Here is a 19672-nt window from a genome sequence, read left to right as displayed (position 1 = left end):
TCTCCACGACAGCTGCAGTCTGTCTCCCTGTTAAATCTTTTGCATTTTAAGAGCATCTCTGAGCTGCAGATATTTTGCATAACCTGATCCTTTACGGGTAAACTGTTCTCATCGGTTTACCAACACATGCTACTCTAGGCACCGGAGCAAGAAAGGCAGTTGCTGAGGGAATGAGTTTAGAAGAGTTTGGATTTGATATCCCGCTTTATCACTACCCGAAGGAGTCTCAAAGCGGCTCACATTCTCCTTTCCCTTCCTCCCCCACAACAAACACTCTGTGAGGTGAGTGGGGCTGAGAGACTTCAAAGAAGTGTGACTAGCCCAAGGTCACCCAGCAGCTGCATGTGGAGGAGTGGAGACGCGAAACCGGTCCCCCAGATTACGAGTCTACCGCTCTTAACCACTACACCACATAGAGTTTAGCACATAGCAGGCGAAGAACTGCATCTCCGTGCAAGTAGGGGGAGGGAGGGATTTAGCAGCCTTCAAATGGTCCTGTTTTCATGTTTGAGATGTCACTGGGTGTGCAGAATTGAGTCTGGCAATGGGTATGTGTTGAAGACATGCAAGATTCTCCTCTGCCTCTTTCTGCATGGCACTGTTTGTAGGACCTGCCCTCTTCCTCTTCTCATTTCCTCTGCCTCTACATTCTTCTTTACATATCAGACAGGCCCCGTCTCTATTATCTTTTCAGTGCCTATTGAATACATTCCTCTTTCTGCAAGCCATTTTCTGCTTCTGTATTGGACTTGAAACTGATGTGTGTGTGTGTGTGTGTGTGTGTTGTTTTTTGAGGGAAGCGATTCATAATTGAAATGAATAAAGGAGCAAGCTGTCTTAGGGCTGAAATGGAGCAAATGTCAATAGGGTTTTCTGTGGATTGATGTTTGTCAATTCAGCAGTAAACTGTGGACTTCCCCAGGGAAAGTGGCAGAAAAAAAGAAGACTCTTTCAGGCCCATGTCCAGAAATCCCAGGACAAATGGAAGAAACTGTGGGACAAAGGGAAGTGTGGACAAGCTCCACAGGACTTCGGAACGCCTGCACATACAGCACTGTCAAGCTGAGGTGAATAATAGAATCATAGAAATGTAGAGATGGGACCCAAGGGCCATCTAGTCCAACCCCTTGCCAAGCAGGAATAATGAAGATGAACTGTAGTTTCCCAAGGGTCATGGGAGCTATTAGGAGACCCCCATTCCTCTCACAGAGCTACAGTTCACAGAGGGGTTGATTGTTAAACCGTACTGCCAATTTTAGTTCTTTGAGGGGAAGAGGGGTTGGCTAGCAGCTCTCAGCACCCTTAACAAACGACACTTCCCAGGCTTCTTTGGGGGCAGCCATGACTGTGTAAAGTGGGACAAAATGTAGGGGGCAAAACAAGCCTCAGGCACCTTCATTCCTATAGTCTGTCCCCACCCAGATATGTCAGGCAGGGGTTAATCTCTGCAGTGGGGAATCTGCTTTATGTGAGCAGTTATCTCACACAAACTAGGAGTCTGATCTCTTCTTGTTGTTGTTCAGTCGTTTAGTCGTGTCGGACTCTTCGTGACCCCATGGACCAGAGCAAGCCAGGCACTCCTGTCTGATCTCTTAGGATTCTGAATTGTAGCAGAGAGCAGGAATAACAATGCAGATGTATGGGAGGGGCCAAGATGATCCTCACCCCCCCTCTGCTCACATAATGGTATGACCCAGGCAGGTGTGGGTGAGTGAACAGGGCATGTCTTACCCTCTTTCCAAAAACTACTTCTATTGAAACTTTACCCCTGCCCCCTCCCATCACAAAAACACTTGGGGTGGGGGGCAGAAATTCTGTTTTGTGTGTATTTTAACGAGAAACTACCCATTTTGCACTATTTTGAACCAGTTGGCAAACCAAGGCACAATTATCCTTCTAAAAATTTGGACTCCTCTGAATTTTGCAATGCAGCTCCTCAGGCAAACAATAAGTATAAGAGAGGGTGAAAATAATATAAAAATGCATTGTATCAGGGAAACCGTTTGTAAGAAGGTGTGTATTAGCCAAAGTGGGGTACAAAAATGTGTGCATTGGGATGAATTAGTCCTAAAATGATGGCGAATTTTCATGAGGATTTCTTAAAATGCAAAATTCTGTGGGAATCTGGAGAACTGATTTTAAGATCTGAAAACCAAAACACTAAGTGAAACCAAAGTTGACTGACTTTTTCATGCTTAATTCACCCCATCCCTTCCTTTTAACTGAAGGCGGTGTAAAATGGTTGGCTCTCTCTCATCAGAATATTCTGAAGAAATCTCCAGCTATTTTCTAGTCATTCGCTGCCATTAAGAGACATTTCCCTAATCACCCCAAGCCATTAGCCTGTATTCTGCCTAACAGAAGCCCACACTCATAATGCTACTATTCCTTTTGACGCCTCAGATCCTGAAATTCCTAGTCTTTTCTGGAACATGGTGCGTCTCTCAAACGGCTGAGAACACTCTGCTTGATCTCTTCAGAAATATAATGTAATCTGGAAGGTAGCACGCTGCAAGCACAGACTCTGCATTCCAAAATCCTGCATTTACACATTAGATACCGGCAATCTCACAGAAGCTAACCTCAAGGTTAAGCAATCTGCTGATGCTAAGGAAATAAAAGCAACAGTTATGAATTACAGTGGGAGATAAATTGTGCTTTGCGAGGAAAAAAAAAAGGCAAGACACTGATTCAAGCAATCATACCGAACACAGAAATGGATCAATTACGACCTGATACTCGTGTTTCTCAAAAGCTCCCTCTTTGCTAGCTCAGGAGAACCTGCATGGCATGGCAGAAAAGATAACAGTACATGATGAAAGTTGCCCAAAGCAACATTGGGAATTACGGAAAATCAATATTAGTTATTTGTTTATTAAATTGATTGCCCACCCTTCACTTTGAGGTCCCAGAATGAGTTAACACAAAAATGCAAAGTTATAAAATTGAAATACCTAAAAAGTGAATAAATACTAGGGGTGTATCCAGGCCAGAAGATTGTCCTACTCAGAATAATTGACTGCAACTGCTGATGTTGGGCTTTTGGTTTTAACTGGAAAAGCCTCAAAACCAGTTTAGCACTTGGAGTGATGTCCAGCTACGCTTCTTCTGCGTTTTCCTGCTTCTCCAGTGCTCTAGCAGAGTTTTTCAAACTTCAAACTTCTTACTTCTTCTTGCGCAACGGTATGTGTGCCTTTCGTGCCAGCAATTAAACTCCCACAATGTCTGGGTTGTTTCAAAGTAAGCAAGCTTTAATTACAAGCATATAAATCATGGACACTCTCCCGGAGATACAGACGACATCTCCGCTCCGGTTCAGTCAAAAGTGAAAGTAAGACTGACCAGGAAATAAACAGTGTGTCACATAAATCACAAAGACATTGCATACAGCAGATAGCCCGGATGTTGTGACACATTCTCTTCCCTGTGGGAGGGGTGTACTGTTGAGCTTATTTAACCCTGAAAGCTCCAAACCTCACAGCTGACTTTTATAAAAATAAAAATAATTTTAAAAATAGTCCAGTAGCACCTTAGAGACCAACTAAGTTTGTTCTGGGTATAAGCTTTTGTGTGCATGCACACTTCTTCAGATACACTGAAACAGAAGTCACCAGACCCTTATATATAGTGGGAGGGTGGGGTGGGTTTTTTCTCAGGAGGGTAGTAGGAGATGGGTGATTGGCTCAATGGGTATGCTGACTTCTATGATTGAGGTAGAATTAGAACCCATGACTGCATGGTCTGAGCCCAATATGCAATTAGTGCAGAGGGATTATTATTAATTTTGTGTGTGTGTGTGTGTGTGTGTGTGTGTGTGTGTGTGTATATATATATATATATATATATATATATATATATATATATTACTGCTAACAATAACTATTCAGAACGCTCCCCCCTACAGTTCTCAACAGTGTTTGTGATGATGTGTTTGGGTAGGGTTACCAAATTCAACGTATTTAACAATTATTTATTTAAAGCATTTAAAAATTCCTGCTTATCAGCTGAAAAAGAGTTCCAATGCGGCTTACAAATGCCTGTGCTAAGACTGTCTTTAGGCTTACAAGTGTTTGGAGGGTGGAGGAAAAAAGAACGTGCAGGTACTTATTCTTAGCTATAATGAATTGGATAATTGGGAGAGGAGGAGTAAACATGTGTTGGTCTCTCAGCGGAGCCAAGAGAGAGGCTCTACAATCCCACCTTACATGATCACAGAAAAAATAGGATTTGGAGATCATTCGTAGCCGAGTAAGATTGTCTTCCATAAATACAGGGTGTTGGAAGGGATCCTGAGGGCCATCTATTCCAATCCTCTGCATTGCAGGGATCTGAACTAAAGCACCCATGATAGATGGCCATCCAACCACTGCTTAAAAACCTCCAAGGAAGGAAAGATTACAACCTCCCAAGGGAGTCCGTTCCACTGTTGAATAGCTCTTCCCATCAGGAAGTTCTTCATGATGTTTAGTCAGAATCGCCTTTCTTTTAACTTGAATCCATTGATGGAATGGCTGCAGATAGATGGTGCTTGAGGAATAGATGATTATCTCTCAGCAGGGACAATGGTGAGGCCATGCAATCCCATCTCAGGTTCTTCAACTCCACATATGGTGAGATTCTTTTCAAAAATGTGGATTTCCAATAACAGGTAGGTAGCCGTGTTGGTCTGCCATAGTCAAAACAAAAAAAAAAAAATTAAAAAAAAATTCCTTTCAGTAGGTGCTACTGGAAGGAAATTTTTAAATTTTAAAGTTTGTTTTGATTTCCAATGAGTTAGACCAATATCCTCAAACAGCTGGCTGAACTATTGGAATACTGCAGTATCTGTGGAAATTGCTGAGAAATGAGGGAGGGATGCTGTTAGTTGCTAGGTTAGAGCATTTTCCTCAAGAGAAAATGAAGTGAGGACATATATGATGCCTCTCATAAATGTCCTCACTTCAATTTAACCAAAAGCGGCATGTCTCAGTTCTTCATTTTGGAGACATTGTCCTTAGAGGTTTGTTGAAATTGGATTGGATCGCACCCTTGGCCTGTTCACAGTGTCATCAGTGGCCTGAGAAGACCAAGGCCTGCATATGGTCCTTGGAGATCCACTGGCATTCCTTTTGTACTGTGCATGTGGTAGATAGCCTCTGCAGAATCAATCTATTTGGTATACTGCTGCGTCAAAAGTCATGTGTCTTGCCTTGCTTGAAATGTTTCCCCACAGGTTCCCCTCAATGTCTCTCCCGCTCCAAATAAAGGATTTTAGTGGAATGCATTTAAGTGTACCTGGTAAACGGTGTCACCTATTGGACTGGAGTTGCGAAACAAAGTTAATGGGGCGGGGAGAGGAAGAAGCCTACCTACCACTCACCTTTCAGCATTTTTCATTCCTGCTAATACACCAAGTACAATTATATCTGCATAACCCCCAGGGCAAGGCTTTGAAGGATTAAATAATTCACCCGTTGTCGAATCAAAACATGAAGTTTCCCTTGCACAATTGTACCAGCTCCCACTCAAATCGTTGTTGTCCAACTGAATTTTTTAAAAATGTCAACAATTATCAGGGGTGACAGTGACCTGACTTTTTAAGGTTGGCTGCACAGTTCATTTGTCTTAAAGAAGAGGAAAAAAACAGGAGCCTTCGACATTTTCAGCAGTGCAGCATCCAGAATCCACAGAGACTTTAAAGGATACGTTGGAAAGTAGGGGTCTGAAGAATTTCAAAAGCCCTGGGCTTGTAAGTCTTTTCTTTTCTTTTTTTAAAAAAGTTTATTTCCCTTCTGTGTTGGGATTGTTTCTGGTTTTATGATTGAAACAGCTCCAATGAAGAAGAGGAGGAGGAGGAGGAAAAAAATGGGAGTTATCTGCAGATGGTGTGCAGGCAAGAGAGCATTAGCTCAGGTGATCCCAACTCCATTTGTCCATTGCTCCTGCTTGCATCAGAGGGAGAGGTGATGCAGTATGATTCCCTCTGGAAATCTGGTTGGTTCCTACCACTATTTGGCTCTCCCTTTCCCTGAACTCTCTCTCTCTCGTACACTTAGTATTCTGCCTAGTTGTCATGCAACTCCACTGTGCAATGATCCTCTAATCTAGAAGATAGCATATAGCCATCTTGGCCAATAGCGATAGCCCTATCCTCTATGAATTTAGTTGGTGGCCTCCACTACATCTTGCAGGAGCAAACCCCATAGTTTAACTACACGCTGCTGTGTGAAGAAGTACTCTTTTTATCTCACCTGGAATCCCACATCCTTCAGCTTTGTTGGAGGACCATTTCATATTATGAGAGAGCCATATCCACTTTCTACATACCGCTTGTGATTTCATCCTCCTCTAGCTTTTCCCACTTTAAATGCATTCCCCACACCCAAATGTTGGAGCATTGATCTATTCCCCACCCTTCCACCATAAGACCCCAGGGCAAGTTACAAAATAATAATAATGAATAACTTGAATAACTTTTGAAGCAAAGAAAATAACCAAAAATATAAAAAAAACATGAAATATTACGGAGTTTTGGAGCGGGCCAAATTAGCTACTGGCCTCAGTTCTCTAGGTGTTTGTTTTGTTATTCAGTCGTTCAGTCATGTCCGACTCTTCGTGACACCATGGACCAGAGCACGCCAGGCACCCCTATCCTCCACTGCCTCCCGCAGTTTGGCCAAACTCATGCCCGTCGCTTCGAGAACATCCTCTGTCATACTGATATGCAAAGCCCTATACAGCTTGGGGCCAGGGATCAGGACTCCCAAAGGAGCAGCTCCCTTATATAACCATAGAATCATAGAATCATAGAGTTGGAAGAGACCACAAGGGCCATCCAGTCCAACTCCCTGCCAAGCAGGAAACACCTTCAAAGCATTCCTGACAGATGGCTGTCAAGCCTCCGCTTAAAGACCTCCAAAGAAGGAGACTCCACCACACTCCTTGGCAGCAAATTCCACTGTCGAACAGCTGTCAGGAAGTTCTTCCTAATGTTTACGTGGAATCTTCTTTCGTGTAGTTTGAATCCATTGCCCCGTGTCCGCTTCTCTGGAGCAGCAGAAAACAACCTTTCTCCCTCCTCTATATGACATCCTTTGATATATTTGAACATGGCTATTATGTCACCCCTTAACCTTCTCCTCTCCAGGCTAAATATACCCAGCTCCCAAAGCCGTTCCTCATAAGGCATGGTTTCCAGGCCTTTGACCATTTTGGTTGCCCTCCTCTGGACACGTTCCAGCTTGTCAGTATCCTTCTTGAACTGTGGTGCCCAGAACTGGACACAATATTCCAGGTGAGATCTGACCACAGCGGAATACAGTGGTACTATTACTTCCCTTGATCTAGATGCTATACTCTTATTGATGCAGCCCAGAATTGCATTGGCTTTTTTAGCTGCTGCATCACACTGTTGACTCATGTCAAGTTTATGGTCCACCAAGACTCCTAGATCCTTTTCACATGTACTGCTCTCAAGCCAGGTGTCACCAACTGATCCCTGCACTCTGCAGCAGAGGGTTACCTTTTCATCGCATAACTGATAGGCACCATCTCTGCTATCTTTTCAGCTCCTATTGAAGATGTTCCTTTTTCAACGGGCCTTGTAAATGGAGGCTTTATGGGGGGGAATACACAAATCATTATCTGTATTGGATTTGAAATTGTTTTTACATATTGTGTGGTTTTACATACGTTTTACGGTACTCCATATATGAACAAAAGGCAATGAGCACACTTTCCAGGTTTCAGAAGTCAAGCATTGCATATTCAGCAAGCAACAAACAGGGCCATAGAATGGAATATAATGCATTATTTTCTATCTTCATGCTCCATAGACAATCCTTTATTTTAGTCAAAGTACTAATATTTGCAATGGTTTGTTTTTTAATGGTCTGGTAGCCCTACCTAGGGTGCAGAGCAGAGAGGATGCATATCTATTCCTGCCAAGGTCTGTAGCGTTTGATTGGCTGGGTGAAGCTACGTGAATCAAAATCCTTTATTCCAAGTAGATCAAACCTGCTTAGACTGTGTACTAGCAATTAGCAAAGCAGGGGTCTTTTATCACTGTGCCTGCCTCAATATTTCTTTTGTGATTCACAAAGGACCCTCCGTAATAGCCAGGGTCTGATTGATGATAATTACACAAGCATCTCTTCAGGAGATAGCCAAAAAAGGCTTTCTTTCCAGATTCTCAGTCAAAGAAGCTGTTTGCAATTAACACTTTTGTCTGGGCAATGTGTATTTAATTACTAGATGTTTCTCCTGTGTGCAGGCAAACAAAGAGGCATTTAACCCTCCAAACCTGGCCATCAAACTGAAATTTTGTTTGAATAAAAAGAGCTCATTTATCTGTGTATAACTGCGCCTTGGCACAGTCACCTTGGATTCTGGCAGGTCTCCGGTGTCTTTGACAACCTCACAGTAGGCAAAAATTCAACAGGTCCACCTCTTCTTGGCATGAGGATACACGGATGTAGCAAGCTGTTATAATTCAAGCCCACCATTAGATCTCAAAGCCTCGGTGCACTTCAGTATGTCAGATCTTTGACTTGTGAGCTACTTGCAAAAATTACGTTCATGTAAACAGGCTTGAAGGAGGTTCAGAACCCTCTTGACAAGGCCTTCTAGGAATTCTTAAGAAGTATTATAGCAGCACTAGAAAGTCTAAGCAGGCCTGTCTCCCATCCCTTTACACATGTTAGTGCCTCTCACCTCTGCATCTGCTACCAAAAGTAGTCATCTCTCCACTTGCTCAGGTCACTGGGAGATTCAAAGGTCGTGGGTTGCAGGGGACCTTCCAGACAGCCAAAGTTATCCTGGGTACAGACAGCAGCCTCATCCAAGGCCCAAGAGAGAGCCAGTGTGATGTAGTGGTTAAGAGCAGTAGACTCGTAATCTGGTGAACCGGGTTCGCGTCTCTGCTCCTCCACATGCAGCTGCTGGGTGACCTTGGGCTAGTCACACTTCTCTGAAGTCTCTCAGCCCCACTCACCTCACAGAGTGTTTGTTGTGGGGGAGGAAGGGAAAGGAGAATGTTAGCCGCTTTGGGACTCCTTTGGGTAGTGAAAAGCGGGATATCAAATCCAAACTCCTCCTCCTCCTCCTCCTCCTCCTCCTCTTCTTCTTCTTCATTGAAGCTCCAGTTCTGTACATGCAGTACTGCTAACAAGGGCTCAGGCAAGAGCCTAGAGGAAAGTCGAGGGGCAATCCAGGGTCAGGCTCAAGACACAGCGTGGCAGCAAGACATTGTTCCAGCAGCTCTCCCACCTTGACATTGAGGCTTTTAAGGCAGAGCTGCCCAGGGGCGAAGGAAGGAGAACCAGCACCTGGTGTGGGGGGCAGGGCAAACCACCTGGCGGCACATGTGTGCCGCTACACACCGCACATGCGCGTGTCACTATGCACCGTGCATGCATGCACGCGGTATGGACGGCGGCAGGATCCTTTGGTTGCAGCGGCGGCGGCGGCAGAATCATCTGCTCATGGCTGCAGCCATGTCGGAGGGATCCCGCCACCATCCGTAAGGCACTCGAACTGCGCCACACATGTGTGTATGTAGCGGCGCCATGTATGTGCTGTACGTACGGCAAATGCGCATGTGCCGCCAGGGAGTTTGAGCAACGTACGGATGGCGGCTGAGGGTGCAGCCACGAGCGAAGGATTCTCTGTACGTGCAAGTGGCATGATGGTGGCGGCTCGTGCCGCCACACCTGGGGATGGCGAGGTGAGCCCCACGCAGGGGGCCTTCTTGTCATTCCCCCCTCAGAGATGGCACCTGGGGCAAACTGCCCCCCGTCCCCTTCCTCCGCCAGTGGAGCTGCCACAAGCCCACCCTAGAGGTTTCTCCACATATGAGGGGCCCAACTCCTGGATAGCCGTTTATTCACAAGGAGTCATCTGCAACTGAGCACTCAGCCTCCTGGCTGTGAGCATGTTGGTCTGCCTCTTGATGCACTATCACTCGGGGGAATTTCGGGGTGGCTCTGCCACTGCTTCAGAGGCTTTTCTGCAAGGAGAGATCTCTGCTGGTTGCCCCCCCCCCAAGGCATAGAAACATAGATTTGTCGAGTTGGAAGGGACCCTGAGGATCGTCTAGTCCAACCCCTTGCAATGCAGGAATATGTAGTCATCCCGTACGGGGATCGAACTTGCAACCTTGGCGTTATCAACACCATGCTCTAATCAACTGAGCTATCAGCCAGCTCTTCCTGCTTTCCATTTCCTGCCACAGCTCCTTTGTTTTCCCCCTGCTTCAAATACTCTTAGACAAACCACCTTTACAGTGATGACGTAATAATAATAATAATAATAATAATAATAATAATAATAATAATAATAATAATAATGGCCTGAGTCAAAACAACTATGTTTTTCATGCACATTGTTGGCAGTGTCATGAACCACCCCTCCCCATTTCCCGTTTCACATTCAATAGCATTGTCTTCTCTTCACCCCACTCTAAATGGCTTCCACTTGACCTCAGTGTAATCATGACATAGCCAAACATGACTGGCTACAGAACATGATGATGTCATCCAATTCACTATAACCAGGGGGGGGGGAGTTTTTTTGTTTTTTGTTTTTTGCAGACTGAGGGCTGCGTTCCAATCTGGGAAACCTTCTGGGAGGCCAAACAGCAGTGGTGGCAAACAAATGGGAACCTTTACTTTGTCTTCTACACACACACACACACACACACACACACACTATCGTCCATTCAGGCAACCAGCAGGCATTTTCAGACTCTAAGGACATATTCCAGGAAGGGAAAAACACTTAAGGAGAGTATGAAATACGGCTGATGAAGAGTAGATATGGCTATGGAAGGGATATGGCCCAGGGATAGGCCTGAGGGATGGGTAGAGAGGTCAAAGCAGGCCATATTTCAACCTTGGCGCACTAATTATGATCTGTGGTGCAATCATCCCCATTATTGTAAATACCAAAAAAATAAACAAACGGTAACACTTTCTGCTACCTGCTGCCAAACCTACCATTCCAGGTATTCATTCAGCAATGGTGGCTATCAAAAATGACTGGTGCTTCAAGGATCATTCGGCTGGACGCTATGCCTTGGCACGGTTTCCTTTCCACTGCTCCTTGCCATCGTTTCTGCTGCCGTGGCTTCTCGTGACTTCTAGCCAATGTGGTTTTGTGTGTGAAATTGCATTCCACGTTTCAGCAGCTTGGAAGATAAAGCATGCCGGCATTTGTCCGGGGCGCTGCCTGAAGCCAGTGAGCCAAGGCCTTTGGTTTTAATTTCCATTGAATTAGCACCAGCTTTGAAACAACTTTTTGTGTGCGTTGCATGTCCGGGGGGTAGGTGGGTGAGCGACTGTCTTTCCCAGTGATCTTGGGGGAATTTAATTGATCAAAAGATTGATTTAGTCTTGCACCTCCATAATAGGATTTGGATGCATACAATTATAACTGCAATGGAAAAGTATTATAACTTTCAGGGAACCTTAATAAGCCACAACCGTCTCAAAGGAAGGAAGCATTCAGAACGGGTTAGCTTCTTATCGACTTTGGGGAGTTCGGATAAGACCTAATTTTCAATTAGTTTTCCACTTCATTCATTTATTTAGATTTTCAATCCTATCTAGTCACAAGGCCTAGACATAGCTTATCCTTCAGCCATTACAGCAGCTCCGCAATTTATGTTCCTAATATGTTTGCATTCAGTGTGCATTCAGCAAAGGACATAAATGTGCATCATTTGGACCACTGTCTTGGTTGAGCATCTTTTCCGACTAGAGCCTGAATGACAGAGCCCAGTATCCCTGATGGAAAACTGATGGCATGTCACTGGCGGAGAAAGGGGGTGTGGTAGGTGCGGTCCACCCCGGGTGTCATTCCTGAGCCCCCCTGGGATGCTCGCCCCACCCCCGGGTACACAGCATGTGCGCCGCTCCGGGTGCCAGAGCAGCTAGCTCTGCCTCTGTGGTATGTGGGACATTTCTACGTTTGTTTGTCAGTTTCCTACCAGAGAATTTGGGATCTGATGTCCCAGTCTCTGCATGTGATAGCTCCTCCACCATCCCAAGACTCTTCTTATGTTCAGTGAGCCTATAGCACAAGGCGGAGGTGGTTTTAGGGTAGTGCAACTGGTGCTGTTGCGCTGGGCACCATGTTACAGGAGACACCACAACCATGCTGTGGAATGGAGTGTGAGAGGCTGGGGGCACCAAATTTTAGCACTGAAATTGGAGAGCCCGAAGTCCAACACTGCACAGGGATGGTGAACCTGTATCCTGTCAGGTGTTCTCAGTTTGTAACTCCCTGTAACAGGAGATCAGGAGTGAGAGGAGAGAGAGTTGGTTCTGGGTAGAAACATCCACTCTGAGGAATATATCACAAGCTACGGAAAGGAGTCTCTGAGCTTTGCGTGAAGGACAGAGTGTGGTGTCCTGTAAGAGTAATTAGGCCAGGAATTAACTGGGAGACTGAGGCTGAGCCAGGAGGAGTAGAAGCTGTGAGAATACAGTCTACTTAGGACTCATTCCAGTCAGGAGGGCAGATATTCTTCTACAAAAAGAGGAGACTCCCAAACCAGTTAAGAAGGATGTGGAGGTCCCTTGGGTTTGTTACTTGGAGTACATCAGGAGTAGGGTTGTCTAAGGGGTGTGTAACTGGCAGGAAGTACCACCTTGTTTATAAACCAAAGTATTAAGCGGCAACAGCTGTGCAACAACTGAGAAAGAACTGAAGTGAAATAGCATTGTAATCTGAAGTATCCTATGTTTTACCCACTTGTGTCATAAACTTCCTTTGTTTCATAAAATCATTCGTGTTTATTTGATCAAAACAACAACAACAACAACAACTGGCTATGATTGCTGGAATTGATGGGAGTTGTTGAAGTCCATCAACCTTTGGAGTGATACAGGTCCCCCATCCCTACTACAGAACAGAATAATGGAATTGTAGAGTTGGAAGGGTCCCCAATGGTCATTGAGTCCAACCCCCTGCAATGCAGGAACCTCAACTGAAGCATTCATGACAGATTGCCATCCAACCTCTGCTTTAAAACCTCAAATGAAAGAGAGTCCACCTCCTTCTGAAAGAGTCCATTCCACAGTCAAACAGCTCTTACTGTCAGAAAGTTCTTCCTTCCTAATTCTTATGTCATGTGTGGCATTTGCTAGATCAAATGTGGGGCAGCATTACCCCCCCCCCCATATGTTGCTGAGCATCATCCCTGATCAATGGCCATGCTTGCTAGGGCTGATGGACGTTGAAGTTCAGCAAAATCTAGAGGGCCAAAAGTTAACCACTCTTGCTCCTGTTGTTATGGACAACATCTTCAGTTGTCAAGGATATTGGGACTTACAGTCCACAACATACCACTTTGGCTAACCCATCTTATATTTTCAGAAGCAGCCAGCTATAAGATCATCTTAATTTATTTCTTTTCTTTTTTCCTCGCACAGACAAGTCACCAAACTGTGGCGAGATCCTTTCGCCTCTCTCGTGAGACTTACAAATCCCTCCTCAGCATTAGTTGCTAAAACTCTCCCTGATGCTGCCACGGGAACAGAAGGGCACAAAACACTCCACATAAGCTGGTTATTTTGACGGCAGCTTCTTTCAAGGCAAGAAATATTAAAGGTAGGAAACTCATCTGAGCTTCACTTCATCTGAAACTTCTGTTCATCTATATGCTAATTCAAGCTGGATGCAAGGCTGGTTCTTCCAGAAGACTGTGCTGCTAATACCTTTTTAACACATAATTTAATATTGTAATTTGGGGGCAGGCAGTAAAACTTAGTGCCGTCTGTTGTTTTCTAGTCTGCGGCTTATTTCCTTGAGGGGAGCTGCAGCGAGCGTCTCTTCTCAGCCGAAAGGACAGAGAGGTCTGTCAATCTGTTCTGCCCCACTGTACGTCTTAGCCACATATGCAGATGCTGGAAGAGCACTAAATGGCATATTGCGGTGTGGTTCCCCTCCCCACAAAGAAAATTACATGCCACAGTGGTGTTAGGGAGGTTCTGTTTTCACACTGACAAGAGGCTCACTTATCGCTGAAGTGCTGCCATTCGCTTTCCGAGACTCGCCGGCAAAAATTCATTGAGAACGTTGACTTTAAGACCTTTGCCGGTGCAGAATTAATAGTCACCTCTCGTTGAAGTGAACCCAATTTAATTACCGTGCGCAAGCGGATAGTCTAGAACCTGGGAGCATTCCTTTTTTTTTCTTTCCTTCCCCAGCATGGAGAAGCGATTTGCCCATTTAACCTTATCTTGTTTCAAATGCCAATGCCACCTCGTAAATAACACAAAAGAGATGGGCTTGGGGGGATGGGTTTAGATTCATGGACTCATAAACGGGGATGCTTGAGTCACAGGCTGCACTTTAGAAGAGAGATGATCCCAGCCGCTTTGTTCTGGCTTTGATAGACACCCTTTTCAGATAACAGTCGGTGCAGCCAAGCAAGACACCTTGCAGGGAAAACGATACTGCACTTTTAGATCAGCTAAGGGCCCCTGCCGACATCCTTTTTATTGTGCATTCATGATTTGAGCTCATGTGTTGGGCCTTTATACAGGATTCTGTTTGTGCTTGCAAAGGTTTTGGGGTGGTTCCACTGCTTTGTTTCCTTTCAGTAAATCCTGCAACTTTTTATACCACAAATATTCTGGAGGGGTGTTTGTGTGCGTGTGTTTGTGTGCGTGTGTCCTGTTTTTGTTGACTCGGAGTGCAAGAGTGTCCTTCCAGATGTTGATAATATGTTAACACTGGGGAAGCATCACAGAGCAACTACTAAAGGCAATGATGTGTGGATGGTCCAGTGCAAATCCATCAGTAGCACGGAAACTTAGGAAGCTGCCTTATACTGAATCAGACCATTTGAGTCTATCTCTACCACTACTGTCTACACTGCTTGGCAGTGGCTTTCCAGAGACAGGAGTCTGTCTCAGCGTGACTTTGAGATACAAGCGATTGAACATGGGATCTTCTGCCTGCAAAACAGATGCTCTACTGCTGAGCTACAGCCACCAGTTTGGAGGGAGTAGACCACAACTTGACATGAGTCAACAGTGTGATGCAGCAGCTAAAAAAGCCAATGGAATTCTGGGCTGCATCAATAGGAGTATAGCGTCTAGATCAAGGGAAGTAATAGTACCACTGTATTCCGCTCTGGTCAGACCTCACCTGGAATACTGTGTCCAGTTCTGGGCACCACAGTTCAAGAAGGATACTGACAAGCTGGAACGTGTCCAGAGGAGGGCAACCAAAATGGTCAAAGGCCTGGAAACAATGTCTTATGAGGAATGGCTTAGGGAGCTGGGTATGTTTAGCCTGGAGAAGAGAAGGTTAAGGGGTGATATGATAGCCATGTTCAAATATATAAAAGGATGTCATATAGAGGAGGGTGAAAGGTTGTTTTCTGCTGCTCCAGAGAAGCGGACACGGGGCAATGAATTCAAACTACAGAAGGAAGATTCCACCTAAACATTAGGAAGAACTTCCTGACAGTAAGAGCTGTTCGACAGTGGAATTTGCTGCCAAGGAGTGTGGTGGAGTCTCCTTCTTTGGAGGTCTTTAAGCGGAGGCTTGACAGCCATCTGTCAGGAATGCTTTGATGGTGTTTCCTGCTTGGCAGGGGGTTGGACTGGATGGCCCTTGCGGTCTCTTCCAACTCTATGATTCTATTCTTTGATTCTATGATCCTAAGGCTGACTGCTTGGAAAACACTCAAAACTACAATTTCTTCCTGTTTGTAGGAAGAACTAGACATGACACTGATTATGGAACTGCTTCTGAAACACAGACCCTTCTTCTAGTTACTCCTTCTTTCTTGCTGCTGGGCTAACTCCAAATGTAGTCATGCTTAGAACAGATCCATTAATTTGTGACCAAGTAGCAGCATGCATTCAGATGTGCATTTACATGGGAGATTCTCATAGGCATTGCGTGCAAGCTTAGCACAGCACTTACCATTTTGGGTAAGTTGCCGCTGTACTAGTGCAAATATTCTGGGAAGATGGCACACAGTGCACATTTGCAGTGCCAGCTTTGAGGTTCTCCTCTTCGTCATGCCATGAGTAGAAAGGTGCTATGAAGGAGCTGGCAACAGGTATTTTACCAACCAAGTGGTTTTTTTTTCCTGTGGATGGGGTTGGGGCTCTAAGCTTAGGATTCTCATTGGCCAGAGTCTACAGAAAACCTAGAATTGGTTCAGTGTGAGAACAGGATGCCGGACTAGTTGGGCCACTGTTGTTAGTGGGAACCTTTTCTCTCGGTGTTGTTAGCACACAAATTTAATAGCAGGGTCGGCAACCTAAAGGCCCATGGGCGACAAGCAGCCCACATGGGTTGTATAACTGGCCCACGAGCTGTCCCCAACCGAGCCGCCCCATTCGGCAAGTCCCCACGCGTTGCACTAAACCGGTGCAGTGCAGTGCGGGGACTAGCTTCCGCGGATGGGAAATCGCATCTGTGCAGACGCCAGAAATCATGGGCACACGTGCTCATACACACACACAATCTGGCCCATGGAGGGATCTCCGCTGGAGTGAACCAGCCCAGGGCGAAGTAAACCTTGCTGACCCTGGTTAATAGAATCCAGCTCAAGTGGTATTTCACTCTACTTTTCCTTTTGTTTTCAAAGGGAAGGGTTGTAGCTCAGTTGTAGAGCATCTGGAAAGCTTGGTCAGTACAGCGTGAGACTCTTAACCTAAAGTTGGTGTGTTTGAGCTCCATGTTGGATGAAAAATTCCAGCATTGCAGAGAGTTGGACTAAATGACCCTAGTGTTCCCTTCCAATTCTACAATTTATGCTTCTATGATATGCATGCAAAAGGTGAATGTTCAATGCCTGTCATCTCCAGGTAGGGCTGGGGACATCTCCTGTCTGAAGCCCTGGAAAGCTTCTGCCTGTCAATGTGGAGAATGAATACTAGATGGACCAATGTCCTGATCCAGTACAAGGCAGGTTCCTTTGTCCCTCTGCGACACACACACAAGCTCTTTTTGAAAAGATAAACAGCCTGCTAACACATCCTAAGCCTCTTTAGTGGCAGAGTTTGTTGTTCATTTTGCAAAGTGGGGAACCCAGATGCTTAGACTCTAATGATCAGAACTGAACCGAATAATCAACTTAAACAGTAGTACTAAGCTCAATGTGTCAACCGAGTTAAGAAATGTTCTCTTCTGTCCAGTGGCTAAGGAAAAACCAAGCTCAACAAGGTTAATTTACTCTAGAGCATCAGTTTGATCTCCCCATATGACAGATGATATCACCCAAAAGCATATTTTAATATACATACATAAATATTCCAAGAACAGAAGGTGTAATCTTCTTATAAATTAAACTTTCATTTCCATTGATATCTCGCAGCATAAAATCCCTGGTTGAGCATGGATCTTGCAGTGAATATTATAAATCAAATCAAGCTTGAAATCCCCATATGAAGAAAAGTGGAAAGGTATCACACATATTAAAAGGTGATGGGCAAAGGAATTTGCAGATGCCCGTACCTGTGATGGTCCCCTACTCATTCAGGAATTAAATTAATTTAAAATAGAATGGAGAACAAAATAGCTCAAGTGGTGTTTTCCTTCCATTTGGGACTCTTGGAATGTTACAAACAGTACAGCAGCCTATTAAAGCCAGTGTTCTGTAACCAGAAAACCCATGTTATGTGGGGTGGAAATGATAAGCAAAATTACTTGTTCATTCATTCGGTGATCCAAATACAACCTGTGGCTCTCATTTTGTCCAGGTACCAGGCATCTCTCAACATGTCTAATAGTTGCGCAGAGATGCTGAGAAATAAGGGAAATGTGGTTTTCCCCAGGCTCCCAGCATTGTTTGTGATATAAGTTAAGTCATATTGTAGATCATAATGCGAACCCCTCTCCTTAAAGTGTGCAAACACTGCACTGCAACCTTTACTTTGTGTTAGTTTAGTTTTTGTCAATGCTCTTTTTTCTTCTTAGAATCATAAAATCATAGAGGTTGGAAGAGACACAAGGGGCCATCCAGTCCAACCCCCTGCCAAGCAGGAAACCCATCAAAGCATTCCTGACAGATGGCTGTCAAGCCTCTGCTTAAAGACCTCCAAAGAAGGAGACTCCACCACACTCCTTGGCAGCAAAATTCCACTGTTGAACAGCTCTTACTGTCAGGAAGTTCTTCGTAATGTTTAGGTGGAAGGTTCTTTCTTGTAGTTTGAATCCATTGCCCCGTGACCGCTTCTCTGGAGCAGCAGAAAACAACCTTTCACCCTCCTCTATTTGATATCCTTTGATATATTTGAACATGGCTATTATGTCACCCTTAACCTTCTCTTCTCCAGGTTAAATATACCCAGCTCCCAAAGCCGTTCCGCATAAGGCATGGTTTCCAGGCCTTTGACCATTTTGGTTGCCCTCCTCTGGACACGTTCCAGCTTGTCAGTATCCTTCTTGAACTGTGGTGCCCAGAACTGGACACAATATTCCAGGTGAGGTCTGAGCAGAGTGGAATACAGTGATACTATTCTTCCCTTGATCTATATGCTATACTCCTATTGATGCTATACTCCGATTCTTGTTTTACCTCTCCCCTTTCCTCTCTTACTGCTCAAACCTTTGTCATCATTCTCTCCCTCTTCTCTTAATTCTGTCAAAACAAAATAAAAAATAAAAAAAAAATTCCTTCCAGTAGCACCTGTATCTTAATTCTGTGTTTTCATTCCTTCCACACACTCCTTTTCCTTCTGCTACAGCTAGATCTGAGTGTTTTTCATTCAGAAGTAGGTTTTTCTGACTTCAGTGGGACTTGTCAAGGAATAAGATGAGTGCCCCCACAACATGTGCAAAATGTATTTTCTTCTGCCTTCCATAATGCAAATTCAGTCTCACAGAACTAATGTTGTGATCACCTCAACTGGGGTTTACAAGTTTCCATGGGGAAAACACGTACATATTGCAGTTCCTGTTTTACATTTTATCATTTAAATAAATACATATACATATTAATCTATTTCTACAGCAAAATGGTGCTAATGCCCAGGCAAATGTCTGGTGAACAGTGTGGGGTTTATTTCTGAAGGAATATGAAGGTTGCACTATGTGTGAAGGCAATGGCATTCGTTCTGTGCTTTACATTTGAAGTCAATGAAGACATGCCCTTCAACTATCCCATTTTGAGCGGGACATCCCATAATTACAGAAGCTGCATCAGTTTCTGATTGGATCCTGGAAAGTCCATTTTCTTTCTTTTTTGGGCTCTCGCGGTCTGGTGCGAGTCAGCTGCTTCATGTCGGACCAAAAGACACTCATTTTTATTTATTTTTTGGTCTCACACTCTCGCACGAACCAGCTACCACCCATGAGAGCTGGGGACCAAAAAAACAAGCATCCCAGTTTGGGTCAGTGGAATGTTGGAGGGTATGTGAAATATAGCTGACAACCATTTGCGTGTTCGGACCTTTTAACCTCACCCCAAATAAATTCAGACAAGACTCAAATTTTGGTTTGGTTTTTGGCAGAATTTAGGCCACAACTTTATTGATTACAGCAAGTGATTGGTTGCATAGGCTCTGGTTCAACTAGCTCCCTGCTCCACTGACCCAGGGTTCCAGCATAGGTCAGCCAAGGGTCAACACCTGAATAGCAGAAAGCCAGGGACATGCTCTCTCCACCACCCAAATGTCCGCCTGGACTCAGGCACAGGCACAACCCCCTCTCAGGGGTTGACCAA

This window comes from Lacerta agilis, chromosome 5 (assembly GCF_009819535.1).
Source record: "Lacerta agilis isolate rLacAgi1 chromosome 5, rLacAgi1.pri, whole genome shotgun sequence".
NCBI classification, from domain to species: Eukaryota; Metazoa; Chordata; class Lepidosauria; order Squamata; family Lacertidae; genus Lacerta; species Lacerta agilis.
This window is presented reverse-complemented; position numbering follows the sequence as displayed.